The sequence below is a fragment of the Symsagittifera roscoffensis genome, chromosome 9 (assembly GCF_963678635.1).
Source record: "Symsagittifera roscoffensis chromosome 9, txSymRosc1.1, whole genome shotgun sequence".
NCBI classification, from domain to species: domain Eukaryota; kingdom Metazoa; phylum Xenacoelomorpha; order Acoela; family Convolutidae; genus Symsagittifera; species Symsagittifera roscoffensis.
The window spans coordinates 20,496,287-20,519,436 of record NC_087070.1 but is presented as its reverse complement, the minus strand read 5'-3'; positions in this window follow the sequence as shown (position 1 = coordinate 20,519,436).

Here is a 23,150-nt window from a genome sequence, read left to right as displayed (position 1 = left end):
CTTCTCATATGAGCATCAAACCTGCACAAATCTCACCCACTCTTGTATCTGAATCCTTCTCAAGCTTGCATCAAACCTGCACAAACCTCGCCCACTCCTGCGTCTGAATCCTTCTCATACACGCATCAAACCTGCACAAACCTCTCCCACTCCTGCTTCTGAATTCTTCGCATTCAAGCATCAAACCTGCACAAACCTCACCCACTCCTATGTCTGAATCCTTCTCAAACAAGCATCAAACCTGCACAAAACTCGCCCACTCCAGCGTCTGAATCCTTCTCATACACGCATCAAACCTGCACAAACCTCTCCCACTCCTGCTTCTGAATTCTTCTCATTCAAGCATCAAACCTGCACAAACCTCACCCACTCCTACGTCTGAATACTTCTCAAACAAGCATCAAACCTGCACAAAACTCACACAAACGTGCGTCTGAATCCTTCTCATACAAGCATCAAAACTGCAAAATTCTCACCACTCTTGCGTCTGAATCCTTCTCATGTGTGCATCAAACCTGCACAAACCTCACCCACTCCTGCGTCTGAATCCTTCTCATAGACGCATCAAAGCTGCACAAACCTCATCCACTTCTGCGTCTGAATCCTTCTCATGCTTGCATCAAACCTGCACAAACCTCACCCACTCCTGGTTCTGAATTCTTCTCACACAAGCATCAAACCTGCACAAACCTCACCCACCCTGCGTCTGAATCTTTCTCATACAAGCATCAGACCTGCACAAACCTCACCCAGTCTTGCATCTGAATCCTTCTCATACTTGCATCAAACCTGCGCACACCTCACCCACTCCTGCGTCTGAATCCTTCTCATGCTTGCATCAAACCTGCACAAACCTCACCCACTCCTGCTTCTGAATTCTTCTCATACAGGCATCAAACCTGCACAAACCTCACCCACTCCTGCGTCTGAATCCTTCTCATACAAGCATCAAAACTGCACAAACCTCAACCACTCTTGCGTCTGAATCCTTCTCAAACAAGCATCAAAACTGCACTAACCTCACCCACTCTTGCGTCTGAATCCTTCTCATGCGTGCACCAAACCTGCACACACCTCGCTCACTCCTGCGTCTAAATCCTTCTCATATGAGCATCAAACCTGCACAAATCTCAGCCAATCTTGCATCTGAATCCTTCTCATGCTTGCATCAAACCTGCGCAAACCTCACCCACTCCTGCGTCTGAATCTTTCTCATGCTTGCATCAAACCTGCAAAAATCTCACCCACTCCTGCTACTGAATTCTTCTCATACAAGCATCAAACCTGTACAAACCTCGCCCACTCCTGCGTCTGGATTATTCTCAAACCAGCATCAAACCTGCACAAACCTCACCCAATCGTGCCTCTGAATCCTTCTCATACAAGCATCAAAACTGCACAAACCTCACCCAATCGTGCTCTGAATCCTTCTCATACAAGCATCAAACCTGCACAAATCTCAACCACACTTGCATCTGAATCCTTCTCATGCTTGCATCAAACCTGCGCAAACCTCACCCACTCCTGCTTCTGAAACTTTCTCGTACACGCATCAAACCTGCACAAACCTCACAAACTCCTGCGTCTTAATCCTTCTCATACAAGCATCAAACCTGCACAAACCTCACCCAATCCTGCTTCTGAATCCTTCTCATAGAAAGCATCAAACCTGCACAAACCTCACCCACTCTTGCATCAGAATCCTTCTCATGCTTGAATCAAACCTGCACAAACCTCACCTACTCTTGGGTCAGAATCCTTCTCATGCTTGAATCAAACCTGCACAAACCTCACCCACTCCTGCGTCTGAATCTTTCTCATACACGCATCAAACCCGCCCAAACCTCACAAACTCCTGCGTCTGAATCCTTCTCATACAAGCATCAAACCTGCACAAACCTCCCCCACTCCTGCGTCTGAATCCTTCTCATACACTCATCAAACCTGCACAAACCCCACCCACTCCTGCGTCTGAATCCTTCTCATGCTTGCATCAAACCTGCACAAACCTCTCAATCTCCTGCGTCTGAATCCCTCTCATTCAAGCATCAAACTGCACAAACCTCACCCAATCGTGCCTCTGAATCCTTCTCATACAAGCATCAAAACTGCACAAACCTCACCCAATCGTGCTCTGAATCCTTCTCATACAAGCATCAAACCTGCACAAATCTCAACCACACTTGCTTCTGAACCCTTCTCATGCTTGCATCAAACCTGCGCAAACCTCACCCACTCCTGCTTCTGAAACTTTCTCGTACACGCATCAAACCTGCACAAACCTCACAAACTCCTGCGTCTTAATCCTTCTCATACAAGCATCAAACCTGCACAAACCTCACCGAATCCTGCTTCTGAATCCTTCTCATAGAAAGCATCAAACCTGCACAAACCTCACCCACTCTTGCATCAGAATCCTTCTCATGCTTGAATCAAACCTGCACAAACCTCACCTAATCTTGGGTCAGAATCCTTCTCATGCTTGAATCAAACCTGCACAAACCTCACCCACTCCTGCGTCTGAATCTTTCTCATACACGCATCAAACCCGCCCAAACCTCACAAACTCCTGCGTCTGAATCCTTCTCATACAAGCATCAAACCTGCACAAACCTCCCCCACTCCTGCGTCTGAATCCTTCTCATACACTCATCAAACCTGCACAAACCCCACCCACTCCTGCGTCTGAATCCTTCTCATGCTTGCATCAAACCTGCACAAACCTCTCAATCTCCTGCGTCTGAATCCCTCTCATTCAAGCATCAAACCTGCACAAACCTCACCCAATCCTGCGTCTGAATCCTTCTCATACAAGCATCAAACCTGCACAAACCTCGCCCACTCTTGCATCAGAATCCTTCTCATGCTTGAATCAAACCTGCACAAACCTCACCTACTCTTGGGTCAGAATCCTTCTCATGCTTGAATCAAACCTGCACAAACCTCACCCACTCCTGCGCCTGAATCCTTCTCATGCTTGCATCAAACCTGCACAAACCTCACCCACTCCTGCGCCTGACTCTTTCTCATACACGCATCAAACCCGCCCAAACCTCACAAGCTCCTGCGTCTGAATCCTTCTCATACAAGCTTCAAACCTGCACAAACCTCCCCCACTCCTGCGTCTGAATCCTTCTCATGCTTGCATCAAACCTGCACAAACCTCCCCCACTCCTGCGTCTGAATCCTTCTCATACACGCATCAAACTCGCCCAAACCTCACAAACTCCTGCGTTTGAATCCTTCTCATACAAGCATCAAACCTGCACAAACCTCCCCCACTCGTGCGTCTGAATCCTTCTCATACACGCATCAAACCTGCACAAACCTCACCCACTCCTGCGTCTGAATCCTTCTTTTAAAAGCATCAAACCTGCACAAACCTCACCCACCACTCTTGCGTCTGAATCCTTCTCACAAAAGCATCAAACCTGCGTAAACCTCACCGTTTCCTGCGTCTGAATCATTCTCATGCTTGCATAAAACATGCAAAGCATCACCCACTCCCGTGTCTGAATCCTTCTCATACACGCTTCAATTCTGCACAAACCTCATCCACTCGTGCGTCTGAATCCTTCTCAGACAAGCACCAAACATGCACAAAACACAACCACTCTTGCGTCTTAATCCTTCTCATGCACAAACATGCGCAAACATCACCCACTCCTGTGTCTGAATCCTTATCGTGCGAGCATCAAACCTGCACAAACCTCACCCATACCTGCGTCTGAGTCTTTATCATGAATGCATCAAACCTGCACAAACCTCGCCCACTCTTGCGTCTGAATCCTTCCCAGACAAGCATCAAACATGCACAAAACACAACCACTATTGCGTCTTAATCCTTCTCATGCACAAACATGCGCAAACATCACCCACTCCTGCGTCTGAATCCTTATCGTGCGAGCATCAAACCTGCACAAACCTCACCCATACCTCCGTCTGAGTCTTTATCATGAATGCATCAAACCTGCACAAAACTCTCCCCCTCCTGCGTCTGAATTCTTATCATGCGTGCATCAAACCTGCACAAACCTCCCCCACTCCTGCGTCTGAATCCTTCTCATACACGCATCAAACCTGCACAAACCCCAGCCACTCCTGCGTCTGAATCCTTCTCATGCTTGCATCAAACCTGCACAAACCTCACCCACTCCTGCGCCTGAATCTTTCTCATACACGCATCAAACTCGCCCAAACCTCACAAACTCCTGCGTTTGAATCCTTCTCATACAAGCATCAAACCTGCACAAACCTCCCCCACTCGTGCGTCTGAATCCTTCTCATACACGCATCAAACCTGCACAAACCTCACCCACTCCTGCGTCTGAATCCTTCTCACGCAAGCTTCTAACGTGCACAAACCTCACCCACTCCTGCGTCTGAATCCTTCTTTTAAAAGCATCAAACCTGCACAAACCTCACCCACCTTGTCTTGCGTCTGAATCCTTCTCACAAAAGCATCAAACCTGCGTAAACCTCACCGTTTCCTGCGTCTGAATCATTCTCATGCTTGCATAAAACATGCAAAGCATCACCCACTCCCATGTCTGAATCCTTCTCATACACGCTTCAATTCTGCACAAACCTCATCCACTCGTGCGTCTGAATCCTTCTCATAAAAGCATCAAACCTGCACAAACCTCGCCCACTCTTGCGTCTGAATCCTTCTCAGACAAGCACCAAACATGCACAAAACATCACCCAATCCTGCGTCTGAATCCTTATCGTGCGAGCATCAAACCTGCACAAACCTCACCCATACCTGCGTCTGAGTCTTTATCATGCATGCATCAAACCTGCACAAACCTCTCCCCCTCCTGCGTCTGAATTCTTATCATGCGTGCATCAAACCTGCACACACCTCGCTCACTCCTGCGTCTAAATCCTTCTCATATGACCATCAAACTTGCACAAAACTCAACCACTCTTGCGTCTGAATCCTTCTCAAACAAGCATCAAAACTGCACTAACCTCACCCACTCTTGCGTCTGAATCCTTCTCATGCGTGCACCAAACCTGAACACACCTCGCTCACTCCTGCGTCTAAATCCTTCTCCTATGAGCATCAAACCTGCACAAATCTCAGCCACTCTTGCATCTGAATCCTTCTCATGCTTGCATCAAACCTGCGCAATCTCACCCAATCCTGCGTCTGAATCTTTCTCAGGCTTGCATCCAACCTGCAAAAATCTCACCCACTCCTGCTACTGAACTCTTCTCATACAAGCATCAAACCTGTTCAAACCTCGCCCACTCCTGCGTCTGGATCCTTCTCAAACAAGTATCAAACCTGCACAAACCTCACCCAATCGTGCCTCTGAATCCTTCTCATACAAGCATCAAAACTGCACAAACCTCACCCACTCCCGCGTCTAAATCCTTCTCATACGAGCATCAAACCTGCATAAATCTCACCCACACTTGCATCTGAATCCTTCTCATGCTTGCATCAAACCTGCGCAAACCTCACCCACTCCTGCAAATGAATCCTTCTCATGTTTGCATCAAACCTGCACAAACCTCACTCACTCCTGCGCCTGAATCTTTCTCATACACACATCAAACCTGCACAAACCTCACAAACTCCTGCGTCTTAATCCTTCTCATACAAGCATCAAACCCGCACAAACCTCACCCAATCCTGCTTCTGAATCCTTCTCATAGAAAGCATCAAAGCTGCACAAACCTCACCCAATCTTGCATCAGAATCCTTCTCATGCTTGAATCAAACCTGCACGAACCTCACCTATTCTTGGGTCAGAATCCTTCTCATGCTCGAATCAAACCTGCACAAACCTCACTCATTCCTGCGCCTGAATCTTTCTCATAAACGCATCAAACCCGCCCAAACCTAACAAACTCCTGCGTCTGAATCCTTCTCATACAAGCATCAAACCTGCACAAACCTCACCCACTCCTGCGTCTGAATCCTTCTCATACACGCATCAAACCTGCACAAACCCCACCCACTCCTGCGTCTGAATCCTTCTCATGCTTGCATCAAACCTGCACAAACCTCACGCACTCCTGTGCCTGAGTCTTTCTCATTCACGCATCAAACCTGCACAAACCTCGCTCACTCCTGCGTCTAAATCCTTCTCATATGACCATCAAACTTGCACAAAACTCAACCACTCTTGCGTCTGAATCCTTCTCAAACAAGCATCAAAACTGCACTAACCTCACCCACTCTTGCGTCTGAATCCTTCTCATGCGTGCACCAAACCTGAACACACCTCGCTCACTCCTGCGTCTAAATCCTTCTCATATGAGCATCAAACCTGCACAAATCTCAGCCACTCTTGCATCTGAATCCTTCTCATGCTTGCATCAAACCTGCGCAATCTCACCCAATCCTGCGTCTGAATCTTTCTCAGGCTTGCATCCAACCTGCAAAAATCTCACCCACTCCTGCTACTGAACTCTTCTCATACAAGCATCAAACCTGTTCAAACCTCGCCCACTCCTGCGTCTGGATCCTTCTCAAACAAGTATCAAACCTGCACAAACCTCACCCAATCGTGCCTCTGAATCCTTCTCATACAAGCATCAAAACTGCACAAACCTCACCCACTCCCGCGTCTAAATCCTTCTCATACGAGCATCAAACCTGCATAAATCTCACCCACACTTGCATCTGAATCCTTCTCATGCTTGCATCAAACCTGCGCAAACCTCACCCACTCCTGCAAATGAATCCTTCTCATGTTTGCATCAAACCTGCACAAACCTCACTCACTCCTGCGCCTGAATCTTTCTCATACACACATCAAACCTGCACAAACCTCACAAACTCCTGCGTCTTAATCCTTCTCATACAAGCATCAAACCCGCACAAACCTCACCCAATCCTGCTTCTGAATCCTTCTCATAGAAAGCATCAAAGCTGCACAAACCTCACCCAATCTTGCATCAGAATCCTTCTCATGCTTGAATCAAACCTGCACAAACCTCACCTATTCTTGGGTCAGAATCCTTCTCATGCTCGAATCAAACCTGCACAAACCTCACTCATTCCTGCGCCTGAATCTTTCTCATAAACGCATCAAACCCGCCCAAACCTAACAAACTCCTGCGTCTGAATCCTTCTCATACAAGCATCAAACCTGCACAAACCTCACCCACTCCTGCGTCTGAATCCTTCTCATACACGCATCAAACCTGCCCAAACCCCACCCACTCCTGCGTCTGAATCCTTCTCATGCTTGCATCAAACCTGCACAAACCTCACGCACTCCTGTGCCTGAGTCTTTCTCATTCACGCATCAAACCTGCACAAACCTCACCCAATCCTGCGTCTGAATCCTTCTCATACAAGCATCAAACCTGCACAAACCTCACCCACTCTTGCATCAGAATCCTTCTCATTCTTGAATCAAACCTGCACAAACATCACCTACTCTTGGGTCAGAATCCTTCTCATGCTTGAATCAAACCTGCACAAACCTCACGCACTCCTGTGCCTGAGTCTTTCTCATTCACGCATCAAACCTGCACAAACCTCACCCAATCGTGCCTCTGAATCCTTCTCATACAAGCATCAAAACTGCTTAAACCTCACCCACTCCCGCGTCTAAATCTTTCTCATACGAGCATCAAACCTGCCCAAATCTCACCCACACTTGCATCTGAATCCTTCTCATGCTTGCATCAAACCTGCGCAAACCTCATCCACTCCTGCAAATGAATCCTTCTCATGTTTGCATCAAACCTGCACAAACCTCACCCACTCTTGCGCCTGAATCTTTCTCATACACACATCAAACCTGCACAAACCTCACCAACTCCTGCGTCTTAATCCTTCTCATACAAGCATCAAACCCGCACAAACCTCACCCAATCCTGCTTCTGAATCCTTCTCATAGAAAGCATCAAACCTGCACAAACCTCACCCAATCTTGCATCAGAATCCTTCTCATGCTTGAATCAAAGCTGCACAAACCTCACCTACTCTTGGGTCAGAATCCTTCTCATGCTTGAATCAAACCTGCACAAACCTCACTCACTCCTGCGTCTGAATCTTCCTCATAAACGCATCAAACCCGCCCAAACCTCACAAACTCCTGCGTCTGAATCCTTCTCATACAAGCATCAAACCTGCACAAACCTCACCCACTCCTGCGTCTGAATCCTTCTCATACACGCATCAAACCTGCACAAACCCCACCCACTCCTGCGTCTGAATCCTTCTCATGCTTGCATCAAACCTGCACAAACCTCACGCACTCCTGTGCCCGAGTCTTTCTCATTCGCGCATCAAACCTGCACAAACCTCACCCAATCCTGCGTCTGAATCCTTCTCATACAAGCATCAAACCTGCACAAACCTCACCCACTCTTGCATCAGAATCCTTCTCATTCTTGAATCAAACCTGCACAAACCTCACCCAATCCTGCGTCTGAATCCTTCTCATACAAGCATCAAACCTGCACAAACCTCACCTAATCTTGGGTCAGAATCCTTCTCATGCTTGAATCAAACCTGCACAAACCTCACCCACTCCTGCGCCTGAATCCTTCTCATGCTTGCATCAAACCTGCACAAACCTCACCCACTCCTGCGCCTGAATCTTTCTCATACACGCATCAAACCCGCCCAAACCTCACAAACTCCTGCGTCTGAATCCTTCTCATACAAGCATCAAACCTGCACAAACCTCCCCCACTCCTGCGTCTGAATCCTTCTCATACACGCATCAAACCTGCACAAACCCCACCCACTCCTGCGTCTGAATCCTTCTCATGTTTGCATCAAACCTGCACAAACCTCACCCACTCCTGCGCCTGAATCTTTCTCATACACGCATCAAACCTGCACAAACCTCACAAACTCCTGCGTCTTAATTCTTCTCATACAAGTATCAAACCTGCACAAACCACACCCAATCCTGCTTCTGAATCCTTCTCATAGAAAGCATCAAACCTGCACAAACCTCACCCACTCTTGCATCAGAATCCTTCTCATGCTTGAATCAAACCTGCACAAACCTCACCTACTCTATGGTCAGAATCCTTCTCATGCTTGAATCAAACCTGCACAAACCTCACCCACTCCTGCGCCTGAATCTTTCTCATACACGCATCAAACCTGCACAAACCTCACAAACTCCTGCGTTTGAATCCTTCTCATACAAGCATCGAACCTGCACAAACCTCCCCCATTCCTGCGTTTGAATCCTTCTCATACACGCATCAAACCTGCACAAACCTCACCCACTCCTGCGTCTTAATCCTTCTCACGCAAGCTTCTAACGTGCACAAACCTCACCCACTCCTGCATCTGAATCCTTCTCTTAAAAGCATCAAACCTGCACAAACCTCACCCACCACTCTTGCGTCTGAACCCTTCTCACAAAAGCATCAAACCTGCGTAAACCTCACCGTTTCCTGCGTCTGAATCATTCTCATGCTTGCATAAAACATGCAAAAGCATCATCCACTCCCGTGTCTGAATCCTTCTCATACACGCATCAATTCTGCACAAACCTCATCCGCTCGTGCGTCTGAATCCTTCTCATAAAAGCATAAAACCTGCACAAACCTCGCCCACTCTTGCGTCTGAATCCTTCTCAGACAAGCATCAAACATGCACAAAACACAACCACTCTTGCGTCTGAATCCTTCTCATGCACAAACATGCAAAAGCATCACCCACTCCCGTGTCTGAATCCTTCTCATACACGCATCAATTCTGCACAAACCTCATCCGCTCGTGCGTCTGAATCCTTCTCATAAAAGCATCAAACCTGCACAAACCTCGCCCACTCTTGCGTCTGAATCCTTCTCAGACAAGCATCAAACATGCACAAAACACAACCACTCTTGCGTCTGAATCCTTCTCATGCACAAACATGCGCAAACATCACCCACTCCTGCGTCTGAATCCTTATCATGCATGCATCAAACCTGCACAAACCTCTCCCCCTCCTGCGTCTGAATCCTTATCATGCGTGCATCAAACCTGCACAAACCTCACCCACTCCTGTGTCTGAATCCTTCTCATACCTGCACCAGCTCTGCACAAACATCAGCCACTCCTGCGTCGGAATCCTTCTCATGCTTGCATAAAACCTGCACAAACTTCCCCCACTCCTGCGTCTGAATCCTTCTCATACACGCATCAAACCTGCACAAACCCCACCCACTCCTGCGTCTGAATCCTTCTCAAGCTTGCATCAAACCTGCACAAACCTCACCCACTCCTGCGCCTGAATCTTTCTCATACACGCATCAAACCCGCCCAAACCTCACAAACTCCTGCGTTTTAATCCTTCTCATACAAGCATCAAACCTGCACAAACCCCACCCACTCCTGCGTCTGAATCCTTCTCAAGCTTGCATCAAACCTGCACAAACCTCCCCCACTCCTGCGTCTGAATCCTTCTCATACACGCATCAAACCTGCACAAAACTCACCCACTCCTGCGTCTGAATCCTTCTCACGCAAGCTTCTAACGTGCACAAACCCACCCAATCCTGCGTCTGAATCCTTCTCTTAAAAGCATCAAACCTGCACAAACCTCACCCCCTCCTGCGTCTGAATCCTTATCATGCTTGCATAAAACCTGCACAAACCTCACCCACTCCTGCGTCTGAATCCTTCTCATACCTGCACCAGCTCTGCACAAAACTCACCCACTCCTGCGTCTGAATCCTTCTCACGCAAGCTTCTAACGTGCACAAACCCACCCAATCCTGCGTCTGAATCCTTCTCTTAAAAGCATCAAACCTGCACAAACCTCACCCCCTCCTGCGTCTGAATCCTTATCATGCTTGCATAAAACCTGCACAAACCTCAGCCACTCCTGCGTCGGAATCCTTCTCATGCTTGCATAAAACCTGCACAAAACACAAGCACTCTTGCGTCTGAATCCTTCTCATGCACAAACATGCGCAAACATTACCCACTCCTGCGTCTGAATCCTTATCGTGCGAGCATCAAAGCTGCACAAACCTCACCCACTCCTGCGTCTTAATCCTTCTCACGCAAGCTTCTAACGTGCACAAACCTCACCCACTCCTGCGTCTGAATCCTTCTCTTAAAAGCATCAAACCTGCACAAACCTCACCCACCACTCTTGCGTCTGAACCCTTCTCACAAAAGCATCAAACCTGCGTAAACCTCGCCGTTTCCTGCGTCTGAATCATTCTCATGCTTGCATAAAACATGCAAAAGCATCACCCACTCCCGTGTCTGAATCCTTCTCATACACGCATCAATTCTGCACAAACCTCATCCGCTCGTGCGTCTGAATCCTTCTCATAAAAGCATCAAACCTGCACAAACCTCGCCCACTCTTGCGTCTGAATCCTTCTCAGACAAGCATCAAACATGCACAAAACACAACCACTCTTGCGTCTGAATCCTTCTCATGCACAAACATGCAAAAGCATCACCCACTCCCTTGTCTGAATCCTTCTCATACACGCATCAATTCTGCACAAACCCCTCCCACTCCTGCGTCTGAATCCTTCTCAAGCTTGCATCAAACCTGCACAAACCTCACCCACTCCTGCGCCTGAATCTTTCTCATGCTTGCATAAAACCTGCACAAACTTCCCCCACTCCTGCGTCTGAATCCTTCTCATACACGCATCAAACCTGCACAAACCCCACCCACTCCTGCGTCTGAATCCTTCTCAAGCTTGCATCAAACCTGCACAAACCTCACCCACTCCTGCGCCTGAATCTTTCTCATACACGCATCAAACCCGCCCAAACCTCACAAACTCCTGCGTTTTAATCCTTCTCATACAAGCATCAAACCTGCACAAACCTCCCCCACTCCTGCGTCTGAATCCTTCTCATACACGCATCAAACCTGCACAAAACTCACCCACTCCTGCGTCTGAATCCTTCTCACGCAAGCTTCTAACGTGCACAAACCCACCCAATCCTGCGTCTGAATCCTTCTCTTAAAAGCATCAAACCTGCACAAACCTCACCCCCTCCTGCGTCTGAATCCTTATCATGCGTGCATCAAACCTGCACAAACCTCACCCACTCCTGTGTCTGAATCCTTCTCATATCTGCACCAGCTCTGCACAAACATCAGCCACTCCTGCGTCGGAATCCTTCTCATGCTTGCAAAAAACCTGCACAAACCTCACCCACTCCTGCGTCTGAATCCTTCTCATACCTGCACCAGCTCTGTACAAACATCAGCCACTCCTGCGTCGGAATCCTTCTCATGCTTGCATAAAACCTGCACAAAACACAAGCACTCTTGCGTCTGAATCCTTCTCATGCACAAACATGCGCAAACATTACCCACTCCTGCGTCTGAATCCTTATCGTGCGAGCATCAAAGCTGCACAAACCTCACCCACTCCTGCGTCTTAATCCTTCTCACGCAAGCTTCTAACGTGCACAAACCTCACCCACTCCTGCGTCTGAATCCTTCTCTTAAAAGCATCAAACCTGCACAAACCTCACCCACCACTCTTGCGTCTGAACCCTTCTCACAAAAGCATCAAACCTGCGTAAACCTCACCGTTTCCTGCGTCTGAATCATTCTCATGCTTGCATAAAACATGCAAAAGCATCACCCACTCCCGTGTCTGAATCCTTCTCATACACGCATCAATTCTGCACAAACCTCATCCGCTCGTGCGTCTGAATCCTTCTCATAAAAGCATCAAACCTGCACAAACCTCGCCCACTCTTGCGTCTGAATCCTTCTCAGACAAGCATCAAACATGCACAAAACACAACCACTCTTGCGTCTGAATCCTTCTCATGCACAAACATGCAAAAGCATCACCCACTCCCGTGTCTGAATCCTTCTCATACACGCATCAATTCTGCACAAACCTCATCCGCTCGTGCGTCTGAATCCTTCTCATAAAAGCATCAAACCTGCACAAAACACAACCACTCTTGCGTCTGAATCCTTCTCATGCACAAACATGCGCAAACATCACCCACTCCTGCGTCTGAATCCTTATCATGCATGCATCAAACCTGCACAAACCTCTCCCCCTCCTGCGTCTGAATCCTTATCATGCGTGCATCAAACCTGCACAAACCTCACCCACTCCTGTGTCTGAATCCTTCTCATACCTGCACCAGCTCTGCACAAACATCAGCCACTCCTGCGTCGGAATCCTTCTCATGCTTGCATAAAACCTGCACAAACCTCACCCACTCCTGCGTCTGAATCCTTCTCATACAAGCATCGAACCTGCACAAACTTCCCCCACTCCTGCGTCTGAATCCTTCTCATACACGCATCAAACCTGCACAAACCCCACCCACTCCTGCGTCTGAATCCTTCTCAAGCTTGCATCAAACCTGCACAAACCTCACCCACTCCTGCGCCTGAATCTTTTTCATACACGCATCAAACCCGCCCAAACCTCACAAACTCCTGCGTTTTAATCCTTCTCATACAAGCATCAAACCTGCAAAAACCTTCCCCACTCCTGCGTCTGAATCCTTCTCATACACGCATCAAACCTGCACAAAACTCACCCACTCCTGCGTCTGAATCCTTCTCACGCAAGCTTCTAACGTGCACAAACCCACCCAATCCTGCGTCTGAATCCTTTTCTTAGAAGCATCAAACCTGCACAAACCTCACCCACCACTCTTGCGTCTGAATCCTTCTCACAAAAGCATCAAACTTGCGTAAACCTCACCGTTTCCTGCGTCTGAATCATTCTCATGCTTGCATAAAACATGCAAAAGCATCACCCACTCCCATGTCTGAATCCTTCTCATACATGCATCAATTCTGCACAAACATCATCCACTCGTGCGTCTGAATCCTTCTCATAAAAGCATCAAACCTGCACAAACCTCGCCCACTCTTGCGTCTGAATCCTTCTCAGACAAGCATCAAACATGCACAAAACACAAGCACTCTTGCGTCTGAATCCTTCTCATGCACAAACATGCGCAAACATTACCCACTCCTGCGTCTGAATCCTTATCGTGCGAGCATCAAAGCTGCACAAACCTCACCCACTCCTGTGTCTGAATCCTTCTCATGCCTGCACCAGCTCCCCACAAACATCAGCCACTCCTGCGTCGGAATCCTTCTCATGCTTGCATAAAACCTGCACAAACCTCACCCACTCTTGCGTCTGAATCCTCCTCATACAAGCATCAAATCTGCACAAACCTCGCCCACTCCTGCGTCTGAATCCTTCTGATAAAAGCATCAAACCTGCACAAACCACAACCACTCTTACGCCTGAATCCTTCTCATGCTTGCATCAAACCTGCGCAAACATCACCCACTCCTGCGTCCGAATCCTTATCGTGCGAGCATTAGACATGCACAAACCTCACCCACTCCTGCGTCTGAATTCTTATCAAGCGAGCATCAAATCTGCGCAAACCTCACCCACCCCTGCGTCTGATTCCTTATCATACATGCATCAAAACTGCACAAACCTCTCCCAATCCTGCGTCTGAATCCCCTTATCATGCGTGCATCAAACCTGCACAAACCTCACACACTCCTGTGTCTGAATCCTTCTCATACGAGCACCAAATCTGCACAAACATCACCTAATCCTGCGTCGGAATCCATCTCATGCTTGCATCAAAAGTGTACAAGCCTCAACCACTCCTGCGTCTGAATCCATATCATGCGTGCATCAAACCTGCACATACCTCACCCACTCCTGCGTCTGAATCCTTATCATGCGTGCATCAAACCTGCACAAACCTCACTCACTCCTGGTTCTGAATCCTTATCATGCATGCATCAAACCTGCACAATCCTCACGCAATCCCGCGTCTGAATTGTTATCATGCGTGCATCAAACCTGCAAAAACCTCACCCACTCCTGCGTTTGAACCCTTCTCATGCGTGCATCAGACATGCACAAACCTCACTCACTCCTGTGTCTGAATCCTTCTCATTCACATATTAAATCTGCACAAACCACAACCACTCTTGCGTCTGAATCCTTCTCGTGCGTCCATAGACCTGCAAAAACCTCACCCACTGCTGCGTCTGAATCCTTCTCTTGCTTGCATAAAGATGCACAAACCTCACCCACTCCTGTGTCTGAATCTTTCTCTTACACGCATCAAAACTGCAAAAGAATCACCCGCTCCTGCCTCTGAATCCTTCTTATACAAGCATCAAATCTGCACAAACCTCGCCTACTCCTGCGTCTGAATCCTTCTCATAAAAGCATCAAACCTGCAAAAACCTCACCCACTGCTGCGTCTGAATCCTTCTCTTGCTTGCATAAAACATGCAAAAACCTCACCCACTCCTGTGTCTGAATCTTTCTCTTACACGCATCAAAACTGCGAAAACATCACCCGCTCCTGCCTCTGAATCCTTCTTATACATGCATCAAACCTGCGCAAACTTCACCCAGTCCTGCGTCTGAATCCTTAACGTGCGAGCATTAGACCTGCACAAACCTCACTCACTCCTGTCTCTGAATTCTTATCATGCGAGCATCAAACCTGCGCAAACCTCACCCATTCTTGTGTCTGAATCCTTCTCATACGTGCACTAAATCTGCACAAATATCACCCACTCCTGCGTCGGAATCCATCTCATGCTTGCATCAAACCTGCCGCAAACTTCACCCAATCCTGCGTCTGAATCTTTATCATGCGAGCATCAAACCTGCACAAACTTCACCCAGTCCTGCGTCTGAATCCTTAACGTGCGAGCATTAGACCTGCACAAACCTCACCAACTCCTGCGTCTGAATCCTTATCATGCGTACATCAAACCTGCACAAACCTCGCCCACTCCTGCGTCTGAATCCTTCTCATACAAGCATCAAACCTACACAAACGACAACCACTATTGCGTCTGAATCCTTCTCAAGCTTGCATCAAACCTGCCGCAAACTTCGCCCAATCCTGCGTCTGAATCTTTATCATGCGAGCATCAAACCTGCACAAACCTCGCCCACTCCTGCGTCTGAATCCTTCTCATACAAGCATCAAACCTGCGCAAATCACAACCAATCTTGCGTCTGAATCCTTCTCATGCTTGCATCAACCTGCGCAAAGTTCACCTACTCCTGCGTCTAAATCCTTAACGTGCGAGCATTTGACCTGCACAAACCTCACCCACTCCTGCGTCTGAGGCCTTACCATGTATGTATCAAACCTGCACAATCATCTCTTACTCCTGCGTCTGAATCCTTATCATGCGTGCATCAAACCTGCACAAACATTAGCACTCCTGCGTTGGAATCTATCTCATGCCTGCATCAAACCTGCACAAACCTCACCCACTCCTGCGTTTTAATCCTTCTCATGCGTGCATAAAATCTGCACAAACATCGCCCAATGCTGCGTCGGAATCCATCTCATGCTTGCATCAAACCTGCACAAACCTCACCCACTCCTGCGTCTGAATCGTTATCATGCGTGCATCAAGCCTGCACAAACCTGGCCCACTCCTGCGTCTGAATCCTTCTCATACAAGCATCAAACCTGCACAAACCACAAACACTCTTGCGTCTGAATCCTTCTCATGCTTGCATCAAACCTGCGCAAACTTCACTCAGTCCTGCGTCTCAAACCTTAACGTGCGAGCAAAAGACCTGCACAAACCTCACCCATTCTTGTGTCTGAATCCTTCTCATACGTGCACTAAATCTGCACAAATTTCACCCACTCCTGCGTCGGAATCCATCTCATGCTTGCATCAAACTTGCACAAACCTCACCAACTCCTGCGTCTGAATCCTTATCATGCGTGCATCAAACCTGCACAAACCTCGCCCACTCCTGCGTCTGAATCCTTCTCATACAAGCATCAAACCTACACAAACGACAACCACTATTGCGTCTGAATCCTTCTCATGCTTGCATCAAACCTGCCGCAAACTTCACCCAATCCTGAGTCTGAATCTTTATCATGCGAGCATCAAACCTGCACAAACCTCGCCCACTCCTGCGTCTGAATCCTTCTCATACAAGCATCAAACCTGCACAAATCACAACCAATCTTGCGTCTGAATCCTTCTCATGCTTGCATCAACCTGCGCAAAGTTCACCTACTCCTGCGTCTAAATCCTTAACGTGCGAGCATTTGACCTGCACAAACCTCACCCACTCCTGCGTCTGAGGCCTTACCATGTAAGTATCAAACCTGCACAATCATCTCTTACTCCTGCGTCTGAATCCTTATCATGCGTGCATCAAACTTGCACAAACATTAGCACTCCTGAGTCGGAATCAATCTCATGCCTGCATCAAACCTGCACAAACCTCACCCACTCCTGCGTTTTAATCCTTCTCATATGTGCATAAAATCTGCACAAACATCGCCCAATGCTGCGTCGGAATCCATCTCATGCTTGCATCAAACCTGCACAAACCTCACCCACTCCTGCGTCTGAATCCTTATCATGCGTGCATCAAGCCTGCACAAACCTCGCCCACTCCTGCGTCTGAATCCTTCTCATACAAGCATCAAACCTGCACAAACCACAACCACTCTTGCGTCTGAATCCTTCTCATGCTTGCATCAAACCTGCGCAAACTTCACACAGTCGTGCGTCTCAAACCTTAACGTGCGAGCAAAAGACCTGCACAAACCTCACCCACTCCTGCGTCTGAATTCTTATCATGCGAGCATCAAACCAGCAAAAACATCACCCACTGCTGCGCCTGAATCCTTCTCCTGCTTGCATAAAACATGCACAAACCTCAACCATCCCTGTGTCTGAATCCTTCTCATACAAGCATCAAAACTGCACAAACATCACCCACCTCCTGCGTCTGAATCGTTCTCAAACAAGCATCAAATATGCACAAACCACAACCACTCTCGCGTGTGAATCCTTCTCATGCGTGCATCAGACCTGCAAAAACCTCACCCACTGCTGCGTCTGAATCCTTCCCATGCTTGCATCAAACCTGCACAAATCTCACCAACTCCTGCATCTCAATCCTTCTTATGCAAGCATGAAATCTGCAAAAACCACAACCACTCTTGCGTCTGAATCCTTCTCATGCTTGCATCAAACCTGCGCAAACTTCACCCACTCCTGCGTCTGAATCCTTAACGTGCGAGCATTAGACCTGCACAAACCTCACCCACTCATGTGTCTGAATTCTTATCATGCGAGCATCAAACCTGCACAAACCTCACCCACTCCTGCGTCTGAGTCCTTATCATGCATGCATCAAACCTGCACAAACCTCTCCCACTCCTGCGTCTGAACCCTTATCATGCGTGCATCAAACCTGCACAATTCTCATCCATTCCTGTGTCTGAATCCTTCTCATACAAGTACCAAATCTGCACAAACATCGCCCACTCCTGCGTCGGAATCCATCTCATGCTTGCATCAAACCTGCACAAACCCCACCCACTCTTGCGTCTGAAACCTTATCATGCGTGCATCAAGTCTGCACAAAACTCGCCCACTCCTGCGTCTGAATCCTTTTCATACAAGCATCAAACCTGCACAAACCACAACCACTCTGGCGTCTGAAGCCTTCTCAAGCTTGCATCAAAACTGCGCAAACTTCACCCACTCCTGCTTCTGAATCCTTAACGTGCGAGCATTAGACCTGTACAAACCTCACCCACTCCTGCGTCTGAGTCCTTATCATGCATGAATCAAACCTGCACAAACTTCTCGCACTCCTGCGTCTGAATCTTTATCATGCGAGCATCAAACCTGCACAAACCTCACCCACTCCTGCGTCTGAGTCCTTATCATGCATGCATCAAACCTGCACAAACTTCTCCCACTCCTGCGTCTGAATCCTTATCATGCGTGCATCAAACCTGCACAATTCTCACCCATTCCTGTGTCTGAATCCTTCTCATACGTGCACCAAATCTGCGCAAATATCACCCACTCCTGCGTTGTAATCCATCTCATGCGTGCATCAAACCTGCACAAACCTCACTCACTCCTGCGTCTGAATCCTTCTCATACAAGCATCAAATCTGCACAAACCACAACCACTCTTGCGTCTGAATCCTTCTCATGCGTGCATCAGACCTGCAAAAACCTCACCCACTGCTGCGTCTGAATCCTTCTCATACTTGCATAAAACATGCACAAACCTCACCCACTCCTGTGTCTGAATCCTTCTCATACACGCATCAAACCTGCACAAACCTCACCCACTCCCGCATCTGAATCCTTCTTATACAAGCATCAAATCCGCACAAACCTCGTCCACTCCTGCGTCTGAATCCTTCTCATAAAGCATCAAACCTGCACAAACCACAACAGCTCTTGCGTCTGAATCCTTCTCATGCTTGCATCAAACGAACACAAACTTCTCCCACTCCTGCGTCTGAATCCCTTATGTGCGAGCATTAGACCTGCACAAACCTTACCCACTCCTGTGTCTGAATTTTTATCATGCGAGCATCAAACCTGCACAAATCTCACCCATTCCTGTGTCTGAATCCTTCTCATACGTGCACCAAATCTGCACAAACATCACCCACTCCTGCGTTGGAATCCATCTCATGCGTGCATCAAACCTTCCCAAACCTCACTCACTCCTGCGTCTGAATCCTTCTCATACAAGCATCAAATCTGCACAAACCACAACCACTCTTGCGTCTGAATCCTTCTCATGCGTGCATCAGACCTGCAAAAACCTCACCCACTCCTGTGTCTGAATTCTTATCATGCGATCATCAAACCTGCACAAACTTCATCCATTCCTGTGTCTGAATCCTTCTCATACATGCATCAAACTTGCACAAACCTCACCCACTGCTGCGTCTGAATCCTTATCTTGCGTGCATCAAACTGCACAAACCTCGCCCACTCCTGCGTCTGGATCCTTCTCATACACGCATCAAACCTGCACAAACCTCGACCACTCCCGCATCTGAATCCTTCTTATACAAGCATCAAATCTGCACAAACCTCGTCCACTCCTGCGTCTGAATCCTTCTCATAAAAGCATCAATCCTGCACAAACCACAACCACTCTTGCGTCTGAATCCTTCTCATGCTTGCATCAAACGAACACAAACTTCTCCCACTCCTGCGTCTGAGTCCTTATCATGCATGCATCAAACCTGCACAAACCTCTCCCACTCCTGCGTCTGAATCCTTATCATGCGTGCATCAAACCTGCACAAATCTCACCCATTCCTGTTACTGAATCCTTCTCATACGTGCATCAAACCTGCACAAACCTCACCCACTCCTGCGTCTGAATCCTTATCATGCGTGCATCAAACCTGCACAAACCTCACCCACTCCTGCGTCTGAACCCTTCTCATACAAGCACCAAACCTGCACAAACCACAACCACTCTTGCGTCTGAATCCTTCTCATGCTTGCATCAAACCTGCGCAAACATCATCCATTCCTGCGTCTGAATCCTTAACGTGCCAGCATTAGACCTGCAGAAACCTCGCCCACTCCTGCGTCTGAATTTTTATCATGGGAGCATCAAACCTGCACAAACCTCACCCAATCCTGCGTCTGAGTCCTTATCATGCATGCATCAAACCTGCACAAACCTCTCGCACTCCTGCGTCTGAAACCTTATCATGCGTGCATCAAACCTGCACAAACATCGCCCACTCCTGGGAGCATCAAACCTGCACAAACATCACCCAATCCTGCGTCTGAGTCCTTATCATGCATGCATCAAACCTGCACAAACCTAACCCATTCTGTGTCTGAATCCTTCTCATACAAGCACCAAATCTGCACAAACCTAACCCATTCCTGTGTCTGAATCCATCTCATACGTGCACCAAATCTGCACAAACATCGCCCACTCCTGCGTCGGAATCCATCTCATGCATGCATCAAACCTGCACAAACATCACTCACTCCTGCGCCTGAATCCCTATCATGCGTGCATCAAACCTGCACAAACCTAACCCACTCCTGTGTCTGAATCCTTCTCATACGTGCACCAAATCTGCACAAACCTAACCCATTGCTGTGTCTGAATCCTTCTCATACGTGCACCAAATCTGCACAAACATCGCCCACTCCTGCGTCGGAATCCATCTCATGCATGCATCAAACCTGCACAAACCTCACTCACTCCTGCGCCTGAATCCCTATCATGCGTGCATCAAACCTGCAGAAACCCAACCCATTCCTGTGTCTGAATCCTTCTCATACGTGCACCAAATCTGCACAAACATCGCCTACTCCTGCGTCGGAATCCATCTCATGCATGCATCAAACCTGCAAAATCCTCACTCAATCCTGCGCCTGAATCCATATCATGCGTGCATAAAACCTGCACAAACCTGACCCATTCCTGTGTCTGAATCCTTCTCATACGTGCACCAAATCTGCACAAACATCGCCCACTCCTGGGAGCATCAAACATGCACAAACATCACTCACTCCCGCGCCTGAATCCCTATCATGCGTGCATCAAACCTGCACAAACCTAACCCATTCCTGTGTCTGAATCCTTCTCATACGTGCATGCACCAAATCTGCACAAACATCGCCCACTCCTGCGTCGGAATCCATCTCATGCATGCATCAAACCTGCACAAACCTCACTCACTCCTGCGCCTGAATCCCTATCATGCGTGCATCAAACCTGCACAAACCTAACCCATTCCTGTGTCTGAATCCTTCTCATACGTGCACCAAATCTGCACAAACATCGCCCACTCCTGCGTCGGAATCCATCTCATGCATGGATCAAACCTGCAAAATCCTCACTCAATCCTGCGCCTGAATCTCTATCATGCGTGCATCAAACCTGCACAAACCTGACCCATCCTGAGTCTGAATCCTTCTCATACGTGCACCAAATGTGCACAAACATCGCCCACTCCTGGGAGCATCAAACCTCACCCAATCCTGCGTCTGAGTCCTTATCATGCATGCATCAAACCTGCACAAACCTTCCGCACTCCTGGGTTTGAAACTTTATCATGCGTGCATCAAACCTGCACAAACCTCACCCACTCCCGCAACTGAATCCTTCTTATACAAGCATCAAATTCGCACAAACCTCACTCACTCCTGCGCCTGAATCCCTATCATGCGTGCATCAAACCTGCACAAAACTAACCCATTCCTGTGTCTGAATCTTTCTCATACGTGCACCACATATGCACAAACATCACCCACTCCTGCGTCGGAATCCATCTAATGCCTGCATCAAACCGGCACAAACCTCACTCACTCCTGCGTCGGAATCCATCTCATGCTTGCATCAAACCTGCACAAACCTCACCCACTCCTGCGTCTGAATCCTTATCATGCGTGCATCAAACCTGCACAAACCTCGCCCACTCCTGCGTCTGAATCCTTCTCATACACGCATCAAACCTGCACAAACCTCACCCACTCCCGCAACTGAATCCTTCTTATACAAGCATCAAATTCGCACAAACCTCGTCCACTCCTGCGTCTGAATCCTTCTCCTAAAAGCATCAAACCTGCACAAACCACAACCACTCTTGCGTCTGAATCCTTCTCATGCTTGCGTCAAACGAACACAAACTTCTCCCACTCCTGCGTATGAATCCTTATCATGCGTGCATCAAACCTGCACAAACATCGCCCACTCCTGCGTCTGAGTCCTTCTCAAACAAGCATCAAGCCTGCACAAACCACAACCACTCTTGCGTCTGGATCCTTCTCATCCGTGCATCAAACCTGCGCAAATTTCACCCACTCCTGCGTCTGAATCCTTAACGTGCGAGCATTAGACCTGCACAAACCTCACCCACTCCTGCGTCTGAATTCTTATCATGCGAGCATCAAACCTGCACAAACCTCACCCAATCCTGCGTCTGAGTCCCTATCATGCATGCATCAAACCTGCACAAACATCACCCACTCCTGCGTCTGAAACTTTATCATGCGAGCATCAAACATGCACAAACCTAACCTATTCCTGTGTCTGAATCCTTCTCGTACCTGCACCAAATCTGCACAAACCTCGTCCACACCTGCGTCTGAATCCTTCTCATAAAAGCATCAAACCTGCACAAACCACAACCACTCTTGCGTCTGAATCCTTTTCATGCTTACATCAAACGAACACAAACTTCTCCCACTCCTGCGTATGAATCCTTGTCATGCGTGTGTCAAACCTGCACAAACCTCGCCCACTCCTGCGTCTCAGTCCTTCTCAAACAAGCATCAAGCCTGCACAAACAACAACCACTCTTGCGTCTGGATCCTTCTCATGCTTGCATCAAACCTGCGCAAACTTCACCCACTCCT